Below are 17,533 nucleotides of genomic sequence, written 5' to 3'. Positions count from 1 at the left end.
GAGTGCAGAGATGGGGAATCTGCCTCCTTCTGGAGTCCCCAGAGAGAGTGCAGAGATCGGGAATCTGCCTCCTTCTGGAGTCCCCGGAGAGAGTGCAGAGATCGGGAATCTGCCTCCTTCCTGGAGTCCCGGAGAGAGTGCAGAGATTGAGAATCTGCCTCCTTCTGGAGTCCCTGGAGAGAGTGCAGAGATTGGGAATCTGCCTCCTTCCCAGAGTCCCCGGAGAGAGTGCAGAGATCGGGAATCTGCCTTCGTCCCGGAGAGAGTGCAGAGATCGGGAATCTGTCTCATTCCTGGAGACCCGGAGAGAGTGCAGAGATCGGGAATCTGCCTCCTTCCCAGAGTCCCCAGAGAGAGTGCAGAGATCGAGAATCTGCCTTCTTCCCGGAGTCCTGGAGAGAATGCAGAGATCGGGAATCTGCCTCCTTTCTGGAGTCCCCAGAGGAGAGTGCAGAGATCGGGAATCTGCCTCCCTCCGGAGAGAGTGCAGATATCTGGAATCTGCCTCCTTCCCGGAGTCCCCAGAGAGAGTGCAGAGATCGGGAATCTGCCTCCTTCTGGAGTCCTGGAGAGAGTGCAGAGATCGGGAATCTGCCTCCTTCCCGGAGTCCCCAGAGAGAGTGCAGAGATCGGGAATCTGCCTCCATCCAGAGTCCCGGACAGAGTGCAGATATCGAGAATCTGCCTCCTTCCTGGAGTCCCCAGAGAGAGTGCAGAGATCGGGAATCTGCCTCCTTCTGGAGTCCCCAGAGAGAGTGCAGAGATCGGGAATCTGCCTCCTTCTGGAGTCCCCGGAGAGAGTGCAGAGATCGGGAATCTGCCTCCTTCTGGAGTCCCGGAGAGAGTGCAGAGATTGGGAATCTGCCTCCTTCCTGGAGTCCCAGAGAGAGTGCAGAGATCAGGAATCTGCCTCCTTCCTGGAGTCCCGGAGAGAGTGCAGAGATGGGGAATCTGCCTCCTTCCCGGAGTCCCGGAGAGAGTGCAGAGATGGGGAATCTGCCTCCTTCCTGGAGTCCCGGAGAGAGTGCAGAGATTGGGAATCTGCCTCCTTCCCAGAGTCCCCGGAGAGAGTGCAGAGATCGGGAATCTGCCTTCGTCCCAGAGAGAGTGCAGAGATCGGGAATCTGTCTCATTCCTGGAGACCCGGAGAGAGTGCAGAGATCGGGAATCTGCCTCCTTCCCGGAGTCCCCAGAGAGAGTGCAGAGATCGAGAATCTGCCTTCTTCCCGGAGTCCTGGAGAGAGTGCAGAGATCGGGAATCTGCCTCCTTTCTGGAGTCCCCAGAGGAGAGTGCAGAGATCGGGAATCTGCCTCCCTCCGGAGAGAGTGCAGATATCTGGAATCTGCCTCCTTCCCGGAGTCCCCAGAGAGAGTGCAGATATCTGGAATCTGCCTCCTTCCCGGAGTCCCCAGAGAGAGTGCAGAGATCGGGAATCTGCCTCCTTCCCGGAGTCCCCAGAGAGAGTGCAGAGATCAGGAATCTGCCTCCTTCCCGGAGTCCTGGAGAGAGTGCAGAGATCGGGAATCTGCCTCCTTCTGGAGTCCTGGAGAGAGTGCAGAGATGGGGAAATCTGCCTCCTTCCCGGAGTCCCCAGAGAGAGTGCAGAGATCGGGATTCTGCCTCCCTCCGGAGTCCTGGAGAGAGTGCAGAGATCGGGAATCTGCCTCCTTCCCGGAGTCCCAGAGAGAGTGCAGAGATCGGGAATCTGCCTCCTTCCCGGAGTCCCCAGAGAGACTGCAGAGATCGGGAATCTCCCTCCTTCCTGAGTCCCCGGAGAGAGTGCAGAGATCGGGAATCTGCCTCCTTCCGGAGTCCCTGGAGAGAGTGCAGAGATCGGGAATCTGCCTCCTTCTGGAGTCCCCGGAAAGAGTGCAGAGATTGAGAATCTGCCTCCTTCCGGAGTCCCCAGAGAGAGCACAGAGATCGGGAATCTGCCTCCTTCTGGAGTCCCCGGAGAAGGCAGAGATCAGGAATCTGCCTCCTTCTGGAGTCCCTGGAGAGAGTGCAGAGATCAGGAATCTGCCTCCTTCTGGTGTCCCCGGAGAGAGTGCAGAGATCAGGAATCTGCCTCCTTCTGGAGTCCCCGGAGAGAGTGCAGAGATCGGGAATCTGCCTCCTTCCGGAGTCCCTGGAGAGAGTGCAGAGATCGGGAACCTGTCTCCTTCCCGGAGTCCCGGAGAGAGTGCAGAGATCGAGAATCTGCCTCCTTCCCGGAGTCCCGGAGAGAGTGCAGAGATCGAGAATCTGCCTCCTTCCCGGAGTCCCGGAGAGAGTGCAGAGATCGGGAACCTGCCTCCTTCTGGAGTCCCCGGAGAGGGCAGAGATCAGGAATCTGCCTCCTTCTGGAGTCCCCGGAGAGGGCAGAGATCAGGAATCTGCCTCCTTCTGGAGTCCCCGGAGAGGGCAGAGATCAGGAATCTGCCTCCTTCCCGGAGTCCCCGGAGAGAGTGCAGAGATTGGGAATCTGCCTCCTTCCCAGAGTCCCTGGAGAGAGTGCAGAGATTGGGAATCTGCCTCCTTCCCAGAGTCCCTGGAGAGAGTGCAGAGATCGGGAATCTGCCTCCTTCTGGAGTCCCTGGAGAGAGTGCAGAGATCAGGAATCTGCCTCCTTCCCGGAGTCCTCGGAGAGGGCAGAGATCAGGAATCTGCCTCCTTCTGGAGTCCCTGGAGAGAGTGCAGAGATCGGGAATCTGCCTCCTTCCCGGAGTCCCAGAGAGAGTGCAGAGATCAGGAATCTGCCTCCTTCTGGAGTCCCCGGAGAGTGCAGAGATCAGGAATCTGCCTCCTTCTGAAGTCCCCGGAGAGAGTGCAGAGATCAGGAATCTGCCTCCTTCTGGAGTCCCCGGAGAGAGTGCAGAGATCAGGAATCTGCCTCCTTCCCGGAGTCCCGGAGAGAGTGCAGAGATCGGGAACCTGCCTCCTTCCGGAGTCCCCAGAGAATGCAGAGATCAGGAATCTGCCTCCCTCCATAGAGATGGAAGAATCTGGAACATATATATCTGTCCTCATAGGGTTTCATATATTCTATATATCTGTATATTTCTCCTGTCCGGTATTGTGATGTGAGACGCACTGCTGACACTCTAGGATATTGACTTCGGGGTAATTTATATGACGGGTTAGTAATACGATGTATAATTATAAATATCTATACATTTACAGCTGTATCCATTTCCAAGAAAGACCTTTATTTTGCTAACTTTGTACAAATTGTATATCTGTGGTCGATGTAAATACATTGGAGGATGGGAAACGCCGCGTCCGCCTCATCTTTCCCTACATTGCGTCTTCACCTCATTATTCTCACTGCCATGTACTATGACTGTGTGTATACAGCGCTATATACTGTGTGTATACAGCGCTATATACTGTGTGTATACAGAGCATCCGGAGAGTACTCACAGCGCTTCACTTCTTCCACATTTTATATTACAGCCTTATTCCAACATGGATTCCATTCATTATTTTCCTCCAAATTCTACAAACCCCTCCCCCATAATGACAACGTGAGAGAAGTTTGTGTGAAATATTTGCAAATTTATTAAAAATAAAAAAGGAAAAAAATCCCATGTACATAAGTATTCACCCCCTTTGCCATGACACTCAGAATTGAGCTCAGGTGCCTCCTGTTTCCACTGATCATCCTTGAGATGTTTCTACAACTTGATTGGAGTCCACCTGTGGTAAATTCAGTTGATTGGACATGATTTGGAAAGGCACACACCTGTCTATATAAGGTTCCACAGGTAACAGTGCATGTCAGAGCACAAACCAAGCCATGAAGTCCAAGGAATTGTCTGTAGACCTCGGAGACAGGATTGTATGGAGGCACAGATCGGGGGAAGGGTACAGAAATATTTCTGCAGCATTGAAGGTCCCAATGACCACAGTGGCCTCCATCATCTGTAAATGGAAGATGTTTGGAACCACCAGGACTCTTCCTAGAGCGGGCCGCCCGGCCAAACTGAGCGATCGGGGGAGGAGGGCCTTAGTCAGGGAGGTGACCAAGAACCGCCGTTGACATCCCAGGAAAATTGGAAGTGATGTCATGACATCGCCTCTGGGTTGCTATAGCAGAGATCCGACTGAAGCTGATTCCTGCTTTGTTTGGGTCTCCGGCTAGCCGGTGGACATGCTGGCTTATAGCTCAGGTCTCCCAGTGGGATGGGAGGGAGGGGGGGGAGGCAGTGGGAGGGACGGGGAGGAGCAGTGGGAGGGAGGAAGGGGGGGCAGTTGGAGGGAGGGGGTAATAGCAACTGAGTGACTAGTTAGCCTCCCTGATTACTAGTACAAGAGAGCCAACTGTGGGCTCTAAAATGCGGCTCCATATCATCCAGCTACAACCACTTGAAGTCACATGACGTCATTGGGAAGATTAGTGTATTGCTGTTTGTCCTCCCCCAGCTCTCTATGCAGCTGGGATCACAACTGTTTTACCTTTTGTTTCTATTTTTAGCTGAATGGGTTGTTTTTTTATGGAGGAATACTCTCACCCTCCCATCTAAGCTGCACAACATTCCTCCTTTTAAATAGTGAGGAAGATAAAACATTTCCATGCTCCTTCCCTGCTTGTTCCTCCTCCCAGATCCTGCAGCAGCACCAGCATATGTTTTCCTCCCAGACACACCACCAGCAATTACAGCATTATCTTTAGACAACCACACCTGCTGACAAGGAGCCTTAAACAACCAATGCAGTCTTTGTATCCGCAGAGACAAGACCCACCCCCTCTCCCTGCTCTGAGCACCCAGCTGCTTTCCTGGGTTCAATCACAGTCTTGTCTACTGCAGACTCCCAGACAGCTGCATCACTACTGCTCCCAGCATCTCATCCACCATTCTCAGGAACAGCCACTTTATCTGGTCCAGGCAAAGCCTCTGCAATGTCCGTGGTGCTCCTCTTTGCAGACTCTTCAACCAAAAGCTTAATGTTATTTTCAGATTTCCCACCAATTACATTTACTTACAAAGTTTTTTTCAGCAGGTGCGTCAGGTTGCTGAATGCTGCACATTGGCTATGGGTCTGGGCTGACTGGGTACTACAACTCTCAGCAAGCACATTGTCATTAAAATATCACCACCTTGCACACACACTGTACCTGCTTGCTGTGTTACCTCTCCTGTGTGATGGCTGATGGTGGGATCAAACTTTCTCCTGGTTGTTTTAGACTTTATGGTAAATCTTCCTCTCTCCACAGGTCTCTCTTTCACAGGGCGAGGAACGGTATCCATCTCCTCATCTGAGGAATCTGCAGAAAAATGGAACTTTCTTCCATCCAGAGGGGATTCCAGCTCAGCGACGAACTCCAACATGCCATTCAGAGGCGTAACTAGAACCTTCAGGGCCCTGATGCAAGAAACCATGAAGGGCCCCCCAGACCCCTGGCCGGGGCCCTTACCTTCAAGCCCAGGGCTCTTCCCACTAATCCTGGGGCTCTTTACACTTGTTGCATGGCCTTTTATTACGGTCCCGCAGCAGGATTCTTTCACAAGTTCTGCAGTGGGCCCCCTTCCTGCAACCTTGTGGGCCCCCTTCCTGCAATCTTGGGGCCTCCCCACAGTGGTGCAATGCCAGGGTCCGGTTGCAAGTGTGACCTTTGCGATCCTGGAAGTTCACCCACTGGTTTGCTACCGGGCCCCCTGGAGCATGGGGCCCGGTAGCGATTGCAACCCCTGTAGTTACGCCCCTGATGCCAGTACCCCCCTCAACCTCCTGCTCAGATGTTCCACATTGCTGCTGCAGAGGGAGGGAGACAGAGGCCTCCACCATTGGGGGCTCAGCAGATGTTTGAGGTGTTGAAGAGCTGGGCTCATCCTCCGGGCCCACTTTCTCTCTCTCTGCTGACTCTGTCGGTACCTGAATGTCCTCGCTGACTGGATCACTCTCCGTGCTGCAAACGGCTCCTCTCCTCATACGGCTGAAACGTTCCTCGTTCCTGTATTTCTCCTTAACCACTTAAGCCCCGGAAGATTTTACCCCCTTCCTGACCAGGGTGTTTTTAGCGATTTTTTACTGCGTGACTTTGACGGACAATTGCACGGTCGTGTGACGCTGTACCTAAATTAATTTGACGTCCTTTTTTTCCCACAAACAGAGATTTCTTTTGGTGGTATTTGATCACCTGTGCGATTTTTACTTTTTGCGCTATAAACAAAAAAAGAGCGTAAATTTTGCAAAAACAACAATATTTTTCACATTTTTTTATATGAAATTCCCCCAAAAAAATGTAAAAATCTAAATTTTTTAACATTTTTGGCCAATTTGTTTTCTGCTACATATGTTTGGTAAAAAAAATCGCAAAAAGTGTATTTTGATTGGTTTGCGCAAAAGTTATTGCGTTTACTAACTACGGGAAAGATTTTTGTAATTTTTGGTGTTCTTTTTTTTAAGGCGTAATGGCGGCGATCTGCGATTTTTTTTTTTTTGCGGTACTGCGACATTGCGGCGGACAGATCGGACCCTTGACTGACACTTTTGGGGTTACCAGTGACATTTCTACACTAATCATTGCAATACATATGCACTGTTACTGCAAAATGACACTGGTAGTGAAGGGGTTAACTTTATTTGAGAGGGAGGGGTGGTAATTCTTACTGTGATTGGCTGTGGCTTGAAGTGTAGGAACAGTGATCAATGGTCCTACATAGTAGAACCGTATGATCACTGTTTCTACACAGGGGAGAATGACAGACGGCTTGTTTACATCAGCCGCCTGCCTTTCTCCCTCTGCACCGACGATCGGCGAGTGACCGGCGGACATCGGGTCCGCTGGTCACACGCACGGACTTGCTGGGGAACGAGCCGGGGTGGGAGCGTGCCTTAGCGGGCGCGCGCTCGCCCGCTACTGGCTCCCAAGCAAGTGACAGGCTAGTGACGTATATATACGTCACTTTGCCTGGCCGGGGCTGACTGCCGACGTATATCGTCGTGCGGCGGTCGGCAACCGGTTAAATGCTCCGCTACTTTCCTTCAGAGAGCTCACCAGCTCTTTCTGCTTCCTCAAAGCTTGCTCCAAGTCCTTCAATTCAGGCCTCAGAGCCGGTCTCTTCTTGCTGTACAGTTTGGCACAAAACAACTTTTTCATTTTAAATTCAGCTTTCAAAGCTGCCAATTTCTCCTCCTCTTTCTCAATCCGCGTCAGCTTGTCCACAATCCTCCGTCTAAAGGTAGACAGGGATTCACCTCTCCTTGGGCCGAGCTCCATGTCTTCTACAGACTGAGGCCTAGTCTCAGGCCTATCTAGGGAGCCCCCGCCGGGGTCCTCCCCAGGATCCTGCATCACTCCTGAGACAGAGAAGCAACTCTAGCCCCTGGCTTCTGGAAGCACACGAGCAAAGAAACTGCTGAGTTCCCGGGTCTGTACACCCGCTGTGCCCATTATGAGGAGTTCCCACCATCCCTGTGCTGAGTTCCCGGGTCTGTACACCCGCTGTGCCCATTATGAGGAGTTCCCACCATCCCTGTGCTGAGTTCCCGGGTCTGTACACCCGCTGTGCCCATTATGAGGAGTTCCCACTATCCCTGTGCTGAGTTCCCGGGTCTGTACACCTGCTGTGCCCATTATGAGGAGTTCCCACCATCCCTGTGCTGAGTTCCCGTAAACAAAAATTTAAAGTCCAAATCCAGGCAATTAAAAAAAATATCCCTGCTCCCCAATCAAGAGATAAATTCTTGTTTGGTCTAGGGGCAGAGGATAAAATACTTACCAGTCATCAGATCTCCATTCCTCAGATAACCAGTAATAGGATTACTAGTTATAGGTTCACCAGTCATAGGATCTCCATTCGTCAGATTACTAGTCATAAGATCTTCAGTCATTGGCTCTTCAGTCATTGGCTCTTCAGTCATTGGCTCTTCAGTCATTGGCTCTTCAGTCATCGGCTCTTCAGTCATCGGATCTTGTCATCAGATCTTCAGTCATCGGATCTCCAGCCATTGGATCTCTAGTCGTCAGATCACCAGTCATTGATGACTGGATATTCTGTGGGCAGCTTAGATATATGGGGCAATGCTCTGCTCCTCTACCAAGATGGCGGCCCCCGATGCAGAACAAGGCATGGTATGTCCATAATGGAACGACTGGTCCTCTGCCTCCCTTCATTCCTGTTTTAGGCCTCGTTCACTTGAAGTGTACAATAATGTACGCCCATGGGGGGGTCAGTTTTTACCTGCCTAGGATGTACATGTGTCCTCCCCATCCCCAATCAGGAAGTCCCATTCATGCCAATAGGGACACAGTATCTCCCAATTTGACAGCCATGCGGATGCACAGTGTCCACGTTCTGTCCCGTGCACCCACACCGAGGTCATACTGGGAGCAGTGTCTGTCCATGCAGTGTCTGTCCACTCCATGCAGTGTCTGTGTCCCAGTTGCCATGAATGGGACTGCCTGGAACACGTGTATCACCGTGAGGGTAAACATGGCCCTCCATGGGGTGTACCCCATTGTATTCCCCGTGTGAATGTGCTCTTTTAGTCAATGTGATTCCCAATATGAACGTCTTACTTCGGGAATAAGAAATAAATCTAAGCCCTGATTGGCTGTCATCAGGTATATATATATTTGGTTGGAGTGTTGATTCCTCAGCTTGTATATATAAATATTCGGTTCCAGGCTCGGCGCTGTCCTCTCGCTGACCCGCACATTTTCGGAAGGGAAGACATTTGCTCGCTATTTTCATGTTACCAAGGGGGAGCCGATGCAGGAGCTCGGCGGGCTGCGGTCTCTGGAGTATGGAAACAATTATCTCTGCCAGGAAGACGGAAAATTCTCCAATTCTATCCGCTCGCCTTAAAGGGTCAGTCCACCCAAAACCAACATTGCCAGGTCTGTCTGTATGTTGCTGGAGAGTTAAAGCTGAACCCTGGGGGGGTAATTACACCAGTTTTGTGTCCCCCCACTGCAAGGGTGACTAAAGAATGATAAATAATATGATCTACCCACCTCACCCCTCTTCCCTCAAATGCTCCAGGTTGTAGGCGGGTCCTCTGTGTCCTCCATCATCCAGTCCTGCATTGTACGGGATGATGTCAGAGAACTAGGACCGAATCCAACAAACTAAACCAGCACCGTGGGGGGCAGGGAGAACCCACTACAAGCCCATTATGAGGTGTTCCCACCACCCCTGTGCTGAGATCCCGGGTCTGTACACCCGCTGTGCCCATTATGAGGGGTTCCCACCATCCCTGTGCTGAATTCCTGGGTCTGTACACCCGCTGTGCCCATTATGAGGTGTTCCCACCATCCCTGTGCTGAGTTCCTGGGTCTGTACACCTGCTGTGCCTATTATGAGGGGTTCCCATCATCCCTGTGCTGAGTTCCTGGGTCTGTACACCCGCTGTGCCCATTATGAGGTGTTCCCACCATCCCTGTGCTGAGTTCCGGGGTCTGTACACCCGCTGTGCCCATTATGAGGGGTTAATTTTGTTTATTGAAAAATCTTACAAACAACAACTTATATACAATAAAACCATAATAAATAAATTAATAAATAACATATTTACAAAATAATTAAATATAACTATACAAAACCAAAAACCAAACAAGAACATAATAAATAAACCAAATTGCGCACAGCATAAACCCTACGAGAGAGCCAGACTAAGGAACATCACCGTCACCATGCATGTAGCCTTTTATCAAAAATATATTTTATCTGAAAATCTAGGGGAGTGAAGCAAGGACAGAAAGAAAAGCCGCACACCCCGAGATCAACAGGCAGCAGCTACAGAGTCCTGATATTCCTCCACGCCTTTATCCAGGCCTCCTGCCGCCACCTGTCTTTCTCAAGACCCCGAATCTTCCCAACCTCACCCAGAATGTTCTGCACCACCACCTCAACAGGGAGGATTTTACTCCGTAAGGATACCTGGCACCGTGCACTCCACGTGAAATAACGGACTACTACACTAACTAAAAAAAGTGTTTCCAAATCATAATCCCGGCGAGTCTGGAATGCCCCATACACCCACTCTGCATAACTCATATGGGGGAGGAAGGGTACACTCAGAGCCCTCCCTACCCTCTTGTACACCTCTATATTAAAAGGGCACTGAAGCAAAAAATGATCCATGGACTCCACCGCACCTCCACACTCTACTCTCGGGCAGCCACGATCACTCACAGAGAGAAACTTCAGGTTGCCCTTCACATATAGTTTTCCATGGAAAGCGAGCCAAGCCTGATCCCTAAACTTCATTGGGATTCTCTCCAAATTAATCAAACGCAAACCCTCCCCCAAAACTAGGCTTGGGCAATCCCTTAAGGCCAGTGGTTCGCAAAAAACAGAGCTCATGATCCGCTTCTCAAGAAGTTTCCTTGGAAGAGATCTGATCTCCCCTGCCGTTACTTGCCACTGCCGAAGTATTTTCAAACACGGGGCAACATAAGTCGGGAGCTTATCATGCTTGACCCTCAGGCTTTTCACTGGCCCACCATTTTCCCAGTTTCGCAGAAAGGGCCTAAACCAGGACTGGAAAATACCAACCCACCCAGGCGGTCTCTCTGCCAACATGTTACCAAGGTTGTACTTTACAAACATCAGAGAGAAAAAGACTACAGGGTTGATCATTCCTAGACCACCCTCCCGCCTAGGAAGATAAGTCACACTCCTTTTGACAAGGTTTATTCTGTTTCCCCATAACAGCTGGAAGAAACAACTATAGATCCTGGTATAGAGAGACACTGGCAAAATGCAGACAAAACTGACATACAGAAAAATTGGAATCAGGTAACCTTTGATCAGATCAACCTTTTCCCTTAAGGAAAACCGCCAACTTTTCCAGCTCGCCACCTTGGCATTGGCATTCTCCAGCCTGCTCACCCAATTTGCATGACCATAGTCACCTGGGCCAAATTCAATGCCTAGAACTCTAATTTTTTGTTGGGGCTCCGGGAAGTCATCCGGGAGAACAAAGCTCTCACCTTCCACGCCCATCCAGAAAGCTTCACACTTGTCCTGGTTGACCTTTGAACCTGATGCTTCCGCATACTGCCTTGTCACTGAGACCACCTCCTGCGCTTCCCCAGTCCCAGAGACAAAAACAGAAACGTCATCAGCATAAGCCACAACCTTCAAAGGAGGCTCACCAGCGATGCCCAAAGGTACCCCACACAATGGTCCACTCTCTAGCCTTCTAATGAAGGGGTCGATTGCAAACGCATATAGCAGAGGACTCAAAGGACACCCCTGACGCACACCTGAGCCAACCACAAAGGGCTGCCCAACCCAACCATTAACCAGAGGAAAGCTTTCAGCCCCTTTGTACAAAATCTTGAGCCAATCAATGAAACCCCCCTCCAGGCCATACTTGCCAAGAAGGAGCCATAGGTACTCATGATTAACCCTATCAAAGGCCTTAGCCTGATCCAATGTCAGCAGATATTTACCCCAACCAGCAGCCCTACAACGCTCCAAGGCCTCCCGGACAGCTAACACAGCTGAGAAAGTGTTTCTACCCTGGATTGCGCAGTGCTGGTGATGGGATAACAAATCGCCTGCCACTGATGATAATCGCCAGAAAAAAATCTTTGCCAGTATCTTTCTATCGACATTAAGAAGGCTAATGGGGCGCCAATTCTCAATCATCGAAGGATCTTTGCCCTTTGACAGAAGAACCACTGCAGATTGCCTCATGGAAGGAGGGAGAGAACCCTCATGCAAACAGCCATTAAAAACCTCCGCAAGGTGTGAAGCCAGGATCTTCTTAAAACATTTATAAAATTCGGCTGTCAAACCATCTGGCCCTGGCGTTTTCCTGATGGCTAGTTTATCAATAGCCTGGATCACCTCATCTGCAGTGATTTCATCTGTCAAATTCCTCAAAGGAACAATATTTTCCAGACCTGGCGTAGAGTCCAAAAAACTCAACATCCCTGTCCGATCAAGGTTCTTTCCTCCCAGGAGATCAGCATAGTATGACCTGACGACCTCCAGGATCCCTGACCTAGACTTCGTCAGAGAGCCCGTACTGTCCTTCAGGCCATTGACCGTCTTAACTGCTACGCTCTGTTTACAATTCTGGTAAGGGTCAGGCGAATGGTATTTCCCATAGTCCCTTTCCTGAACCAAAGAGGCGTGCCGGTCATATTGATGGGTCCTCAGGAGGAGCTTCACCTCAGAGATCGCCCCAGAATCTCCTCCATTCGATACAAGGCGGTCAAGTTTCCTCCGCAAACGCTGGTAGGTGATATACTTATCTTGCTGTCTCTTTCTCCCTATGGCCTTGAAAAGCCTAACAGTCCGCTGTTTTATAAGCTCCCACCATTCTGACTTACTGTTGCAAAAGTCTAGGATAGTTACCTGTGCCTGAAAAAATTCCTCAAAGGATTGTCTTACTTCCTCGTCATCCAGGAGGGCCGAATTCAATCTCCAGATACCCCTCCCCCTAGGTGGCACGCCTGAGGCATTCAGAGTCAAATATAGAATACAGTGATCAGAAAACTCCACTGCCCGACAAACAGGTGCCGAAAAAGCAGAGTCCTCCTTTAAAAAAAACCTATCTATCCTACTCTGACTATTACCTCGCTGAAAAGTGAACCCCGTGCTGTCTGGGCAGCGCTTAATGTGCACATCTACCAGACCTGCTTCCCTAACCATTGCATTCAGGAAAAGGCTGTCATAGCCCAGCTTATCTCTGAAACCTCTCCTGTCTTTAGGCCTAGTAATGGTGTTGAAGTCACCTCCAAAGATAACCTGCTGAGCCGTAAAAAGAAAAGGCTTAATCTTTGTAAAGAGGCATTTCCTGTCCCATTTTGTCTGGGGACCATAGATGTTAATCAGGCGCAGGTCCTGCCCCCTCACAGAGACATCCAAAATCATGCATCTCCCAATCTCTACCTCAATTACCCGTCGGCATGTTACCATACCAGAAAAAAGGACCGCAACCCCGCTGTAAGGCTCGGCCGCAAGAGACCAAAAGGAGGGACCACGCTTCCACTCCTTCTTTGCCAGATGTATATCAGCCAGATTACTGAGATGGGTCTCTTGCAAAAACAAAATGTCAGCATCAAACTCGCTGAGCAAAAATAAGGCCATATGACGAGCACTCACTGATTTTAAGCTGGCAACATTAATGGTTGCCACTTTTAACGGAGTGGGAAGTGCCATTAGGATAATTGAGGCAGCCGTTTCTTAGCCTGACTACTCTCTCTTCCTGGAGAACCAGTGCGCTTCAATGCACCCTGGGACTCATCATCCATAGAAGACGCCGTACTCAACGAGTCCCATTCATCGTCATCATCTGACAGGACCCCAAACTTATTTTTCAAGGGCAAAACCTTAGGACTTTGGGCAACTGAACACCTTTTTTTTTTTCTTTTGCCCTTCTTCCTTTTCTCCTCCAACCATTCCACATCATCCTTGGACAAACTGCAAATTACAGTCTCCCCACTCTTAGCCTCCCCTTCACCCCCACTCTCCCTTACCTTATCTGCCACCAGGCCAGCCTCTTCACCATTTTCCCCACTCCTCTGCATCCCCTGGTCCCCAATAGAAGCCCTGAAATGTCGAGGGGGTGGGACTGGCACTGCACTTGATGCCCCTGCATCAGCACCTCTTGCGGCCTCTGCAATTTTGGAGGACATAGACACAGAAGGATTGGACACATTCTCGGTAACTGATACATGCAAACGCACAGACTGGGGCACCACAGATTTGGAAGACACTGACACACTGGGAATTGGCACAGACTGGGAAATCACAGACTGGGAAGACACAGGCACACTAGGCAAACGCACAGACTGGGAAGACACAGGCACACTAGGCAAACGCACAGACTGGGAAGACACATGCACACTGGGCATTGGCACAGACTCAGAGGGAATCGCAGGCACCCTAGCTGCTGAGCTCTGAGCATCCTCCATGTCCAGGCGGAAGAACTCTCTCATGAGCTCAGGCTGGTTATGCATTGCCTCGGGACACTGGCTATAAGGATGCCCAACCGAATTGCACAAGTTGCACCTTATAATGTTGCAATCCTTTGCCAAATGCCCTAAATCCTGACACAGAGAGCATTTCATCACTGGACAGGAGGATGCAAAGTGCCCTTTATCCCCACATTTATTACACAGCTTTGGCTGGCCTGGATAAAAGATGGTCAGCCTGTCCCTTCCCAGGAAAGCTGAGGATGGCAGATGCTGGATGACATTATCAATAACCCTCAGTTTTAGCTGCACAGACCATCCCCCCGTCCATATTCCTCGGTCATCCATAATTTTGTGTAAGGGGCTCAGGATGTCTCCATATCTCCTCAGCCATACAGATAAATCCCCTTGTGGTATGGACTCATTGCGCACAAGAATCGTCACCATTTTAATAAGTGGCTGACGTGACACAACTTTGGGGATGAGCCCTCTCCAGTCCGGCAGGCTCCTACACACATGCTCATATTTCTCCCAAAATATGTCCAAAGACTCCGGACGGATAAAGGACAAATCATACTCATAGGAGCCGGTCGGACTGATCAGGGCGAAGATATCTTCGGGTCTAAACCCCATCTGCAGAATCTTATCAACCACAGCTCTCCTATATGGGGGAATACCTTCGCCTTCCCATCTGAGCTGAACCACATTCCTCCTTTTAAATAGTGAGGAAGATAAACCATTTCCATGCTCCCCCCTACCAGATCCTGTAGCAGCACCAGCATAGGTTTTCCTCCCAGACATACCAGTAATTACAGCATTGTCCTTAGACACAACCACACCTGCTGACAAGGAGCCTGAATCAACCCTTGCAGTCTTTGGAGCAGCAGAGACAAGACCCACCCCCTCCCCCTTCTCTAAGCACTCAGCTGCTTTCCTGGGTTCAATCACAGTTTTTTTTACTGCAGAATCCCCAACAGTTGTAGCACTACTGCTCCCAGCATCTCCTGCACCATTTTCAGGAACAACAGCTTTATCTGGGTCAGGAAAAGCCTTTGCAATGTCCGTGGTGCTCCTCTCTGCAGACACTTCAACCAAAAGCTCAAAGTTATTTTCAGTTTTCCCACCAATCGCATTTAAAGTTTTTTTAGCAGGTGCATCAGGTTGCACTGCATGCTGCACATTGTCTATGGGTGTGGGCTGACAGCCCATAGCACTACAACCCTCAGCAAGCACATTGTCATTAAAGTTCACATCACCACCTTGCACACACACTGTACCTGCTTGCTGTGTTGTTACCTCTGCAGTGTCATGGCTGATGGTGGGATCAAACTTCCTCCTGGTTGTTGCAGGCTTCATGGTGAATGTTCCTCTCTCCACAGGTCTCTCTTTCATAGGGCGAGGAACGGTATCCATATCCTCATCTGAGGAATCCGCAGAAAAATGTAACTTTCTTCCATCCAGAGGGGTTTCCAGCTCAGCGATGAACTCCAACATGCCAGTACCCCCCTCAACCTCCTGCTCAGATGTTCCACATTGCTGCTGCAGAGGGAGGGAGACAGAGGCCTCCGCCATTGGGGGCTCAGCAGATGTCTGAGGTGTTGAAGAGCTGGGCTCATCCTCCGGGCCCACTTTCTCACTCTCTGCTGACTCTGTCGGTACCTGCATCTCTTCACTGGCTGGGTCACTCTCCATGCTGGAAACGGCTCCTCTCCTCATACGGCTGAAACGTTCCTCATTCCTGTATTTCTCCTTAAAAGCTCCGCTACTTTCCTTCAGAGAGCTCACCAACTCTTTCTGCTTCCTCAAAGCTTGCTCCAAGTCCTTTAATTCAGGCCTCAGAGCCGGTCTCTTCTTACTGTACAGTTTGGCACAATACAACTTTTTCTTTTTAAATTCAGTTTTTAAAGCTGCCAATTTCTCCTCCTCTTTCTCAATCCTTGTCAGCTTGTCCACAATCCTCCGTCTAAAGGTAGATAGGGATTCACCCCTCCTTGGGCCGAGCTCCATGTCTTCCATAGGCTGAGGCCTAGTCTCAGGCCTATCCAGGGGGCCCCCGCCGGGGTCCTCCCCAGGATCCAGCATCCCTCCTGGGGCAGAGAAACAACTCTAGCCCCTGGCTTCTGGAAGCACACGAGCTAAGGAATCAGCAACCTCACACCTCGCTGTCAGGGAGTGGAATGGCAGTTTCCCACCATCCCTGTGCTGAGTTCCAGGGTCTGTACCCATTTCTTGGCTGGAGTTACCCTCTGGGAGAGGATCGTGCTGTGATGTCAGAGTTTTGTCTTCTTTACATTGGCCACGTGCCGGATAACCAGATGTACGGCTGACCCCAGCTTATCCAATGAGGTCGTGTTTACATATCTTCTGACCTTCATTCTGATTGATTCCTCTCCGCAGATTCCATCATTCCCCTTCCAGAAATCCTGAATCCGGCTCCACAATGAATGAGAAATTTTTTTGGTGCCTGAGGTCGGGTGGTGCCCTTCCATCTGCTGGTGGGCGTGTCTGATGACACATACAGAGGGAGGGGCTAACACTCATGTGTCTGGGGAAAGTACTATGCCGTACTCTCATACACGGTACTCTCTGATTGGCCTACACTATTCACCAGTATTGTAGATTGAATGCGGTTATTGCAGCTCCCTGGGGGTGGGGAATGTTCCGGGATTTTACACTTGAAGAATTTTTAGCCATCATTTATCCCTCCACTTGTTCTAACTCCTCCCATAAACATACAGAAAGGAGCACTAGACCAATAGAATGGAGGAGCCAGAGAGGAATTACATTGTTGATGAATTGATCAGAAAAAAACAACACCTGCTATGGGCCAAATCACTCTCCCTTCATCGGGGGCCAAATCACTGCTCCTTCATCAGGGGAAAAAATCACTGCTCCTTCATCAGGGGAAAAATCACTCTCCCTTCATCAGAGGAAAATCACTGCTCCTTCATCAGGGGAAAAAATCACTGCTCCTTCATCAGGGGAAAAATCACTCTCCCTTCATCAGAGGAAAATCACTGCTCCTTCTTCAGGGGGAAAAAATCACTGCTCCTTCATCAGGGGCCAAATCACTGCTCCTTCATCAGGGGGAAAAAATCACTGCTCCTTCATCAGGGGCCAAATCACTGCTCCTTCATCAGGGGCCAAATCACTGCTCCTTCATCAGGGGAAAAATCACTGCTCCTTCTTCAGGGGGAAAAAATCACTCTCCCTTCATCAGGGGAAAAAATCACTGCTCCTTCTTCAGGGTGAAAAAAAATCACCCTCCCTTCATCAGGGACCAAATCACTCTCCCTTCATCAGGGACTAAATCACTCCTCCTTCATCAGGGAAAAATTACTCCTCCTTCATCATATTGGACTAGGTGGGACTTTAAATGAGACCCAAGCTTGTGTTGCCCGGCGTCTCCATCCCTATAACAAAAAACAAAATGAGGTTGAAGGATTGTAAGAGGTGCATGAAGGTCAGCCAGCCCCCAGTCTGATGTACTCACCCTCCAGTCTGATGTACTCACCCTCCAGTCTGTCACCATCCAAATAAAACCTGTCTCTTGGTACAAAGAACAGGGGTTTAGTTGACAGACATTTGCAAACGCATGTGAAAGCTGCAGAGCCACTTCACGGCACCCTGTTAAATCTGCAGTCCTACACTCTTAATTTAGTGTCCTC

The 17,533-nt window shown here is 50.1% G+C and overlaps 1 protein-coding gene across 1 annotated transcript in view; it reads right to left on the bottom strand.

The window, feature by feature from the left end:
• The window catches only part of CFAP107 (cilia and flagella associated protein 107), a 498,422-nt gene that overhangs the window by 311,312 nt on the left and 169,577 nt on the right, over positions 1 to 17,533 (bottom strand). The gene's annotated exons all lie outside the window — the stretch shown is intronic.

The sequence above is a fragment of the Pelophylax lessonae genome (assembly GCF_965119305.1).
Source record: "Pelophylax lessonae genome assembly, chromosome: 12".
Lineage (NCBI taxonomy): Eukaryota > Metazoa > Chordata > Amphibia > Anura > Ranidae > Pelophylax > Pelophylax lessonae.
This window is presented reverse-complemented; position numbering and strand designations above follow the sequence as displayed.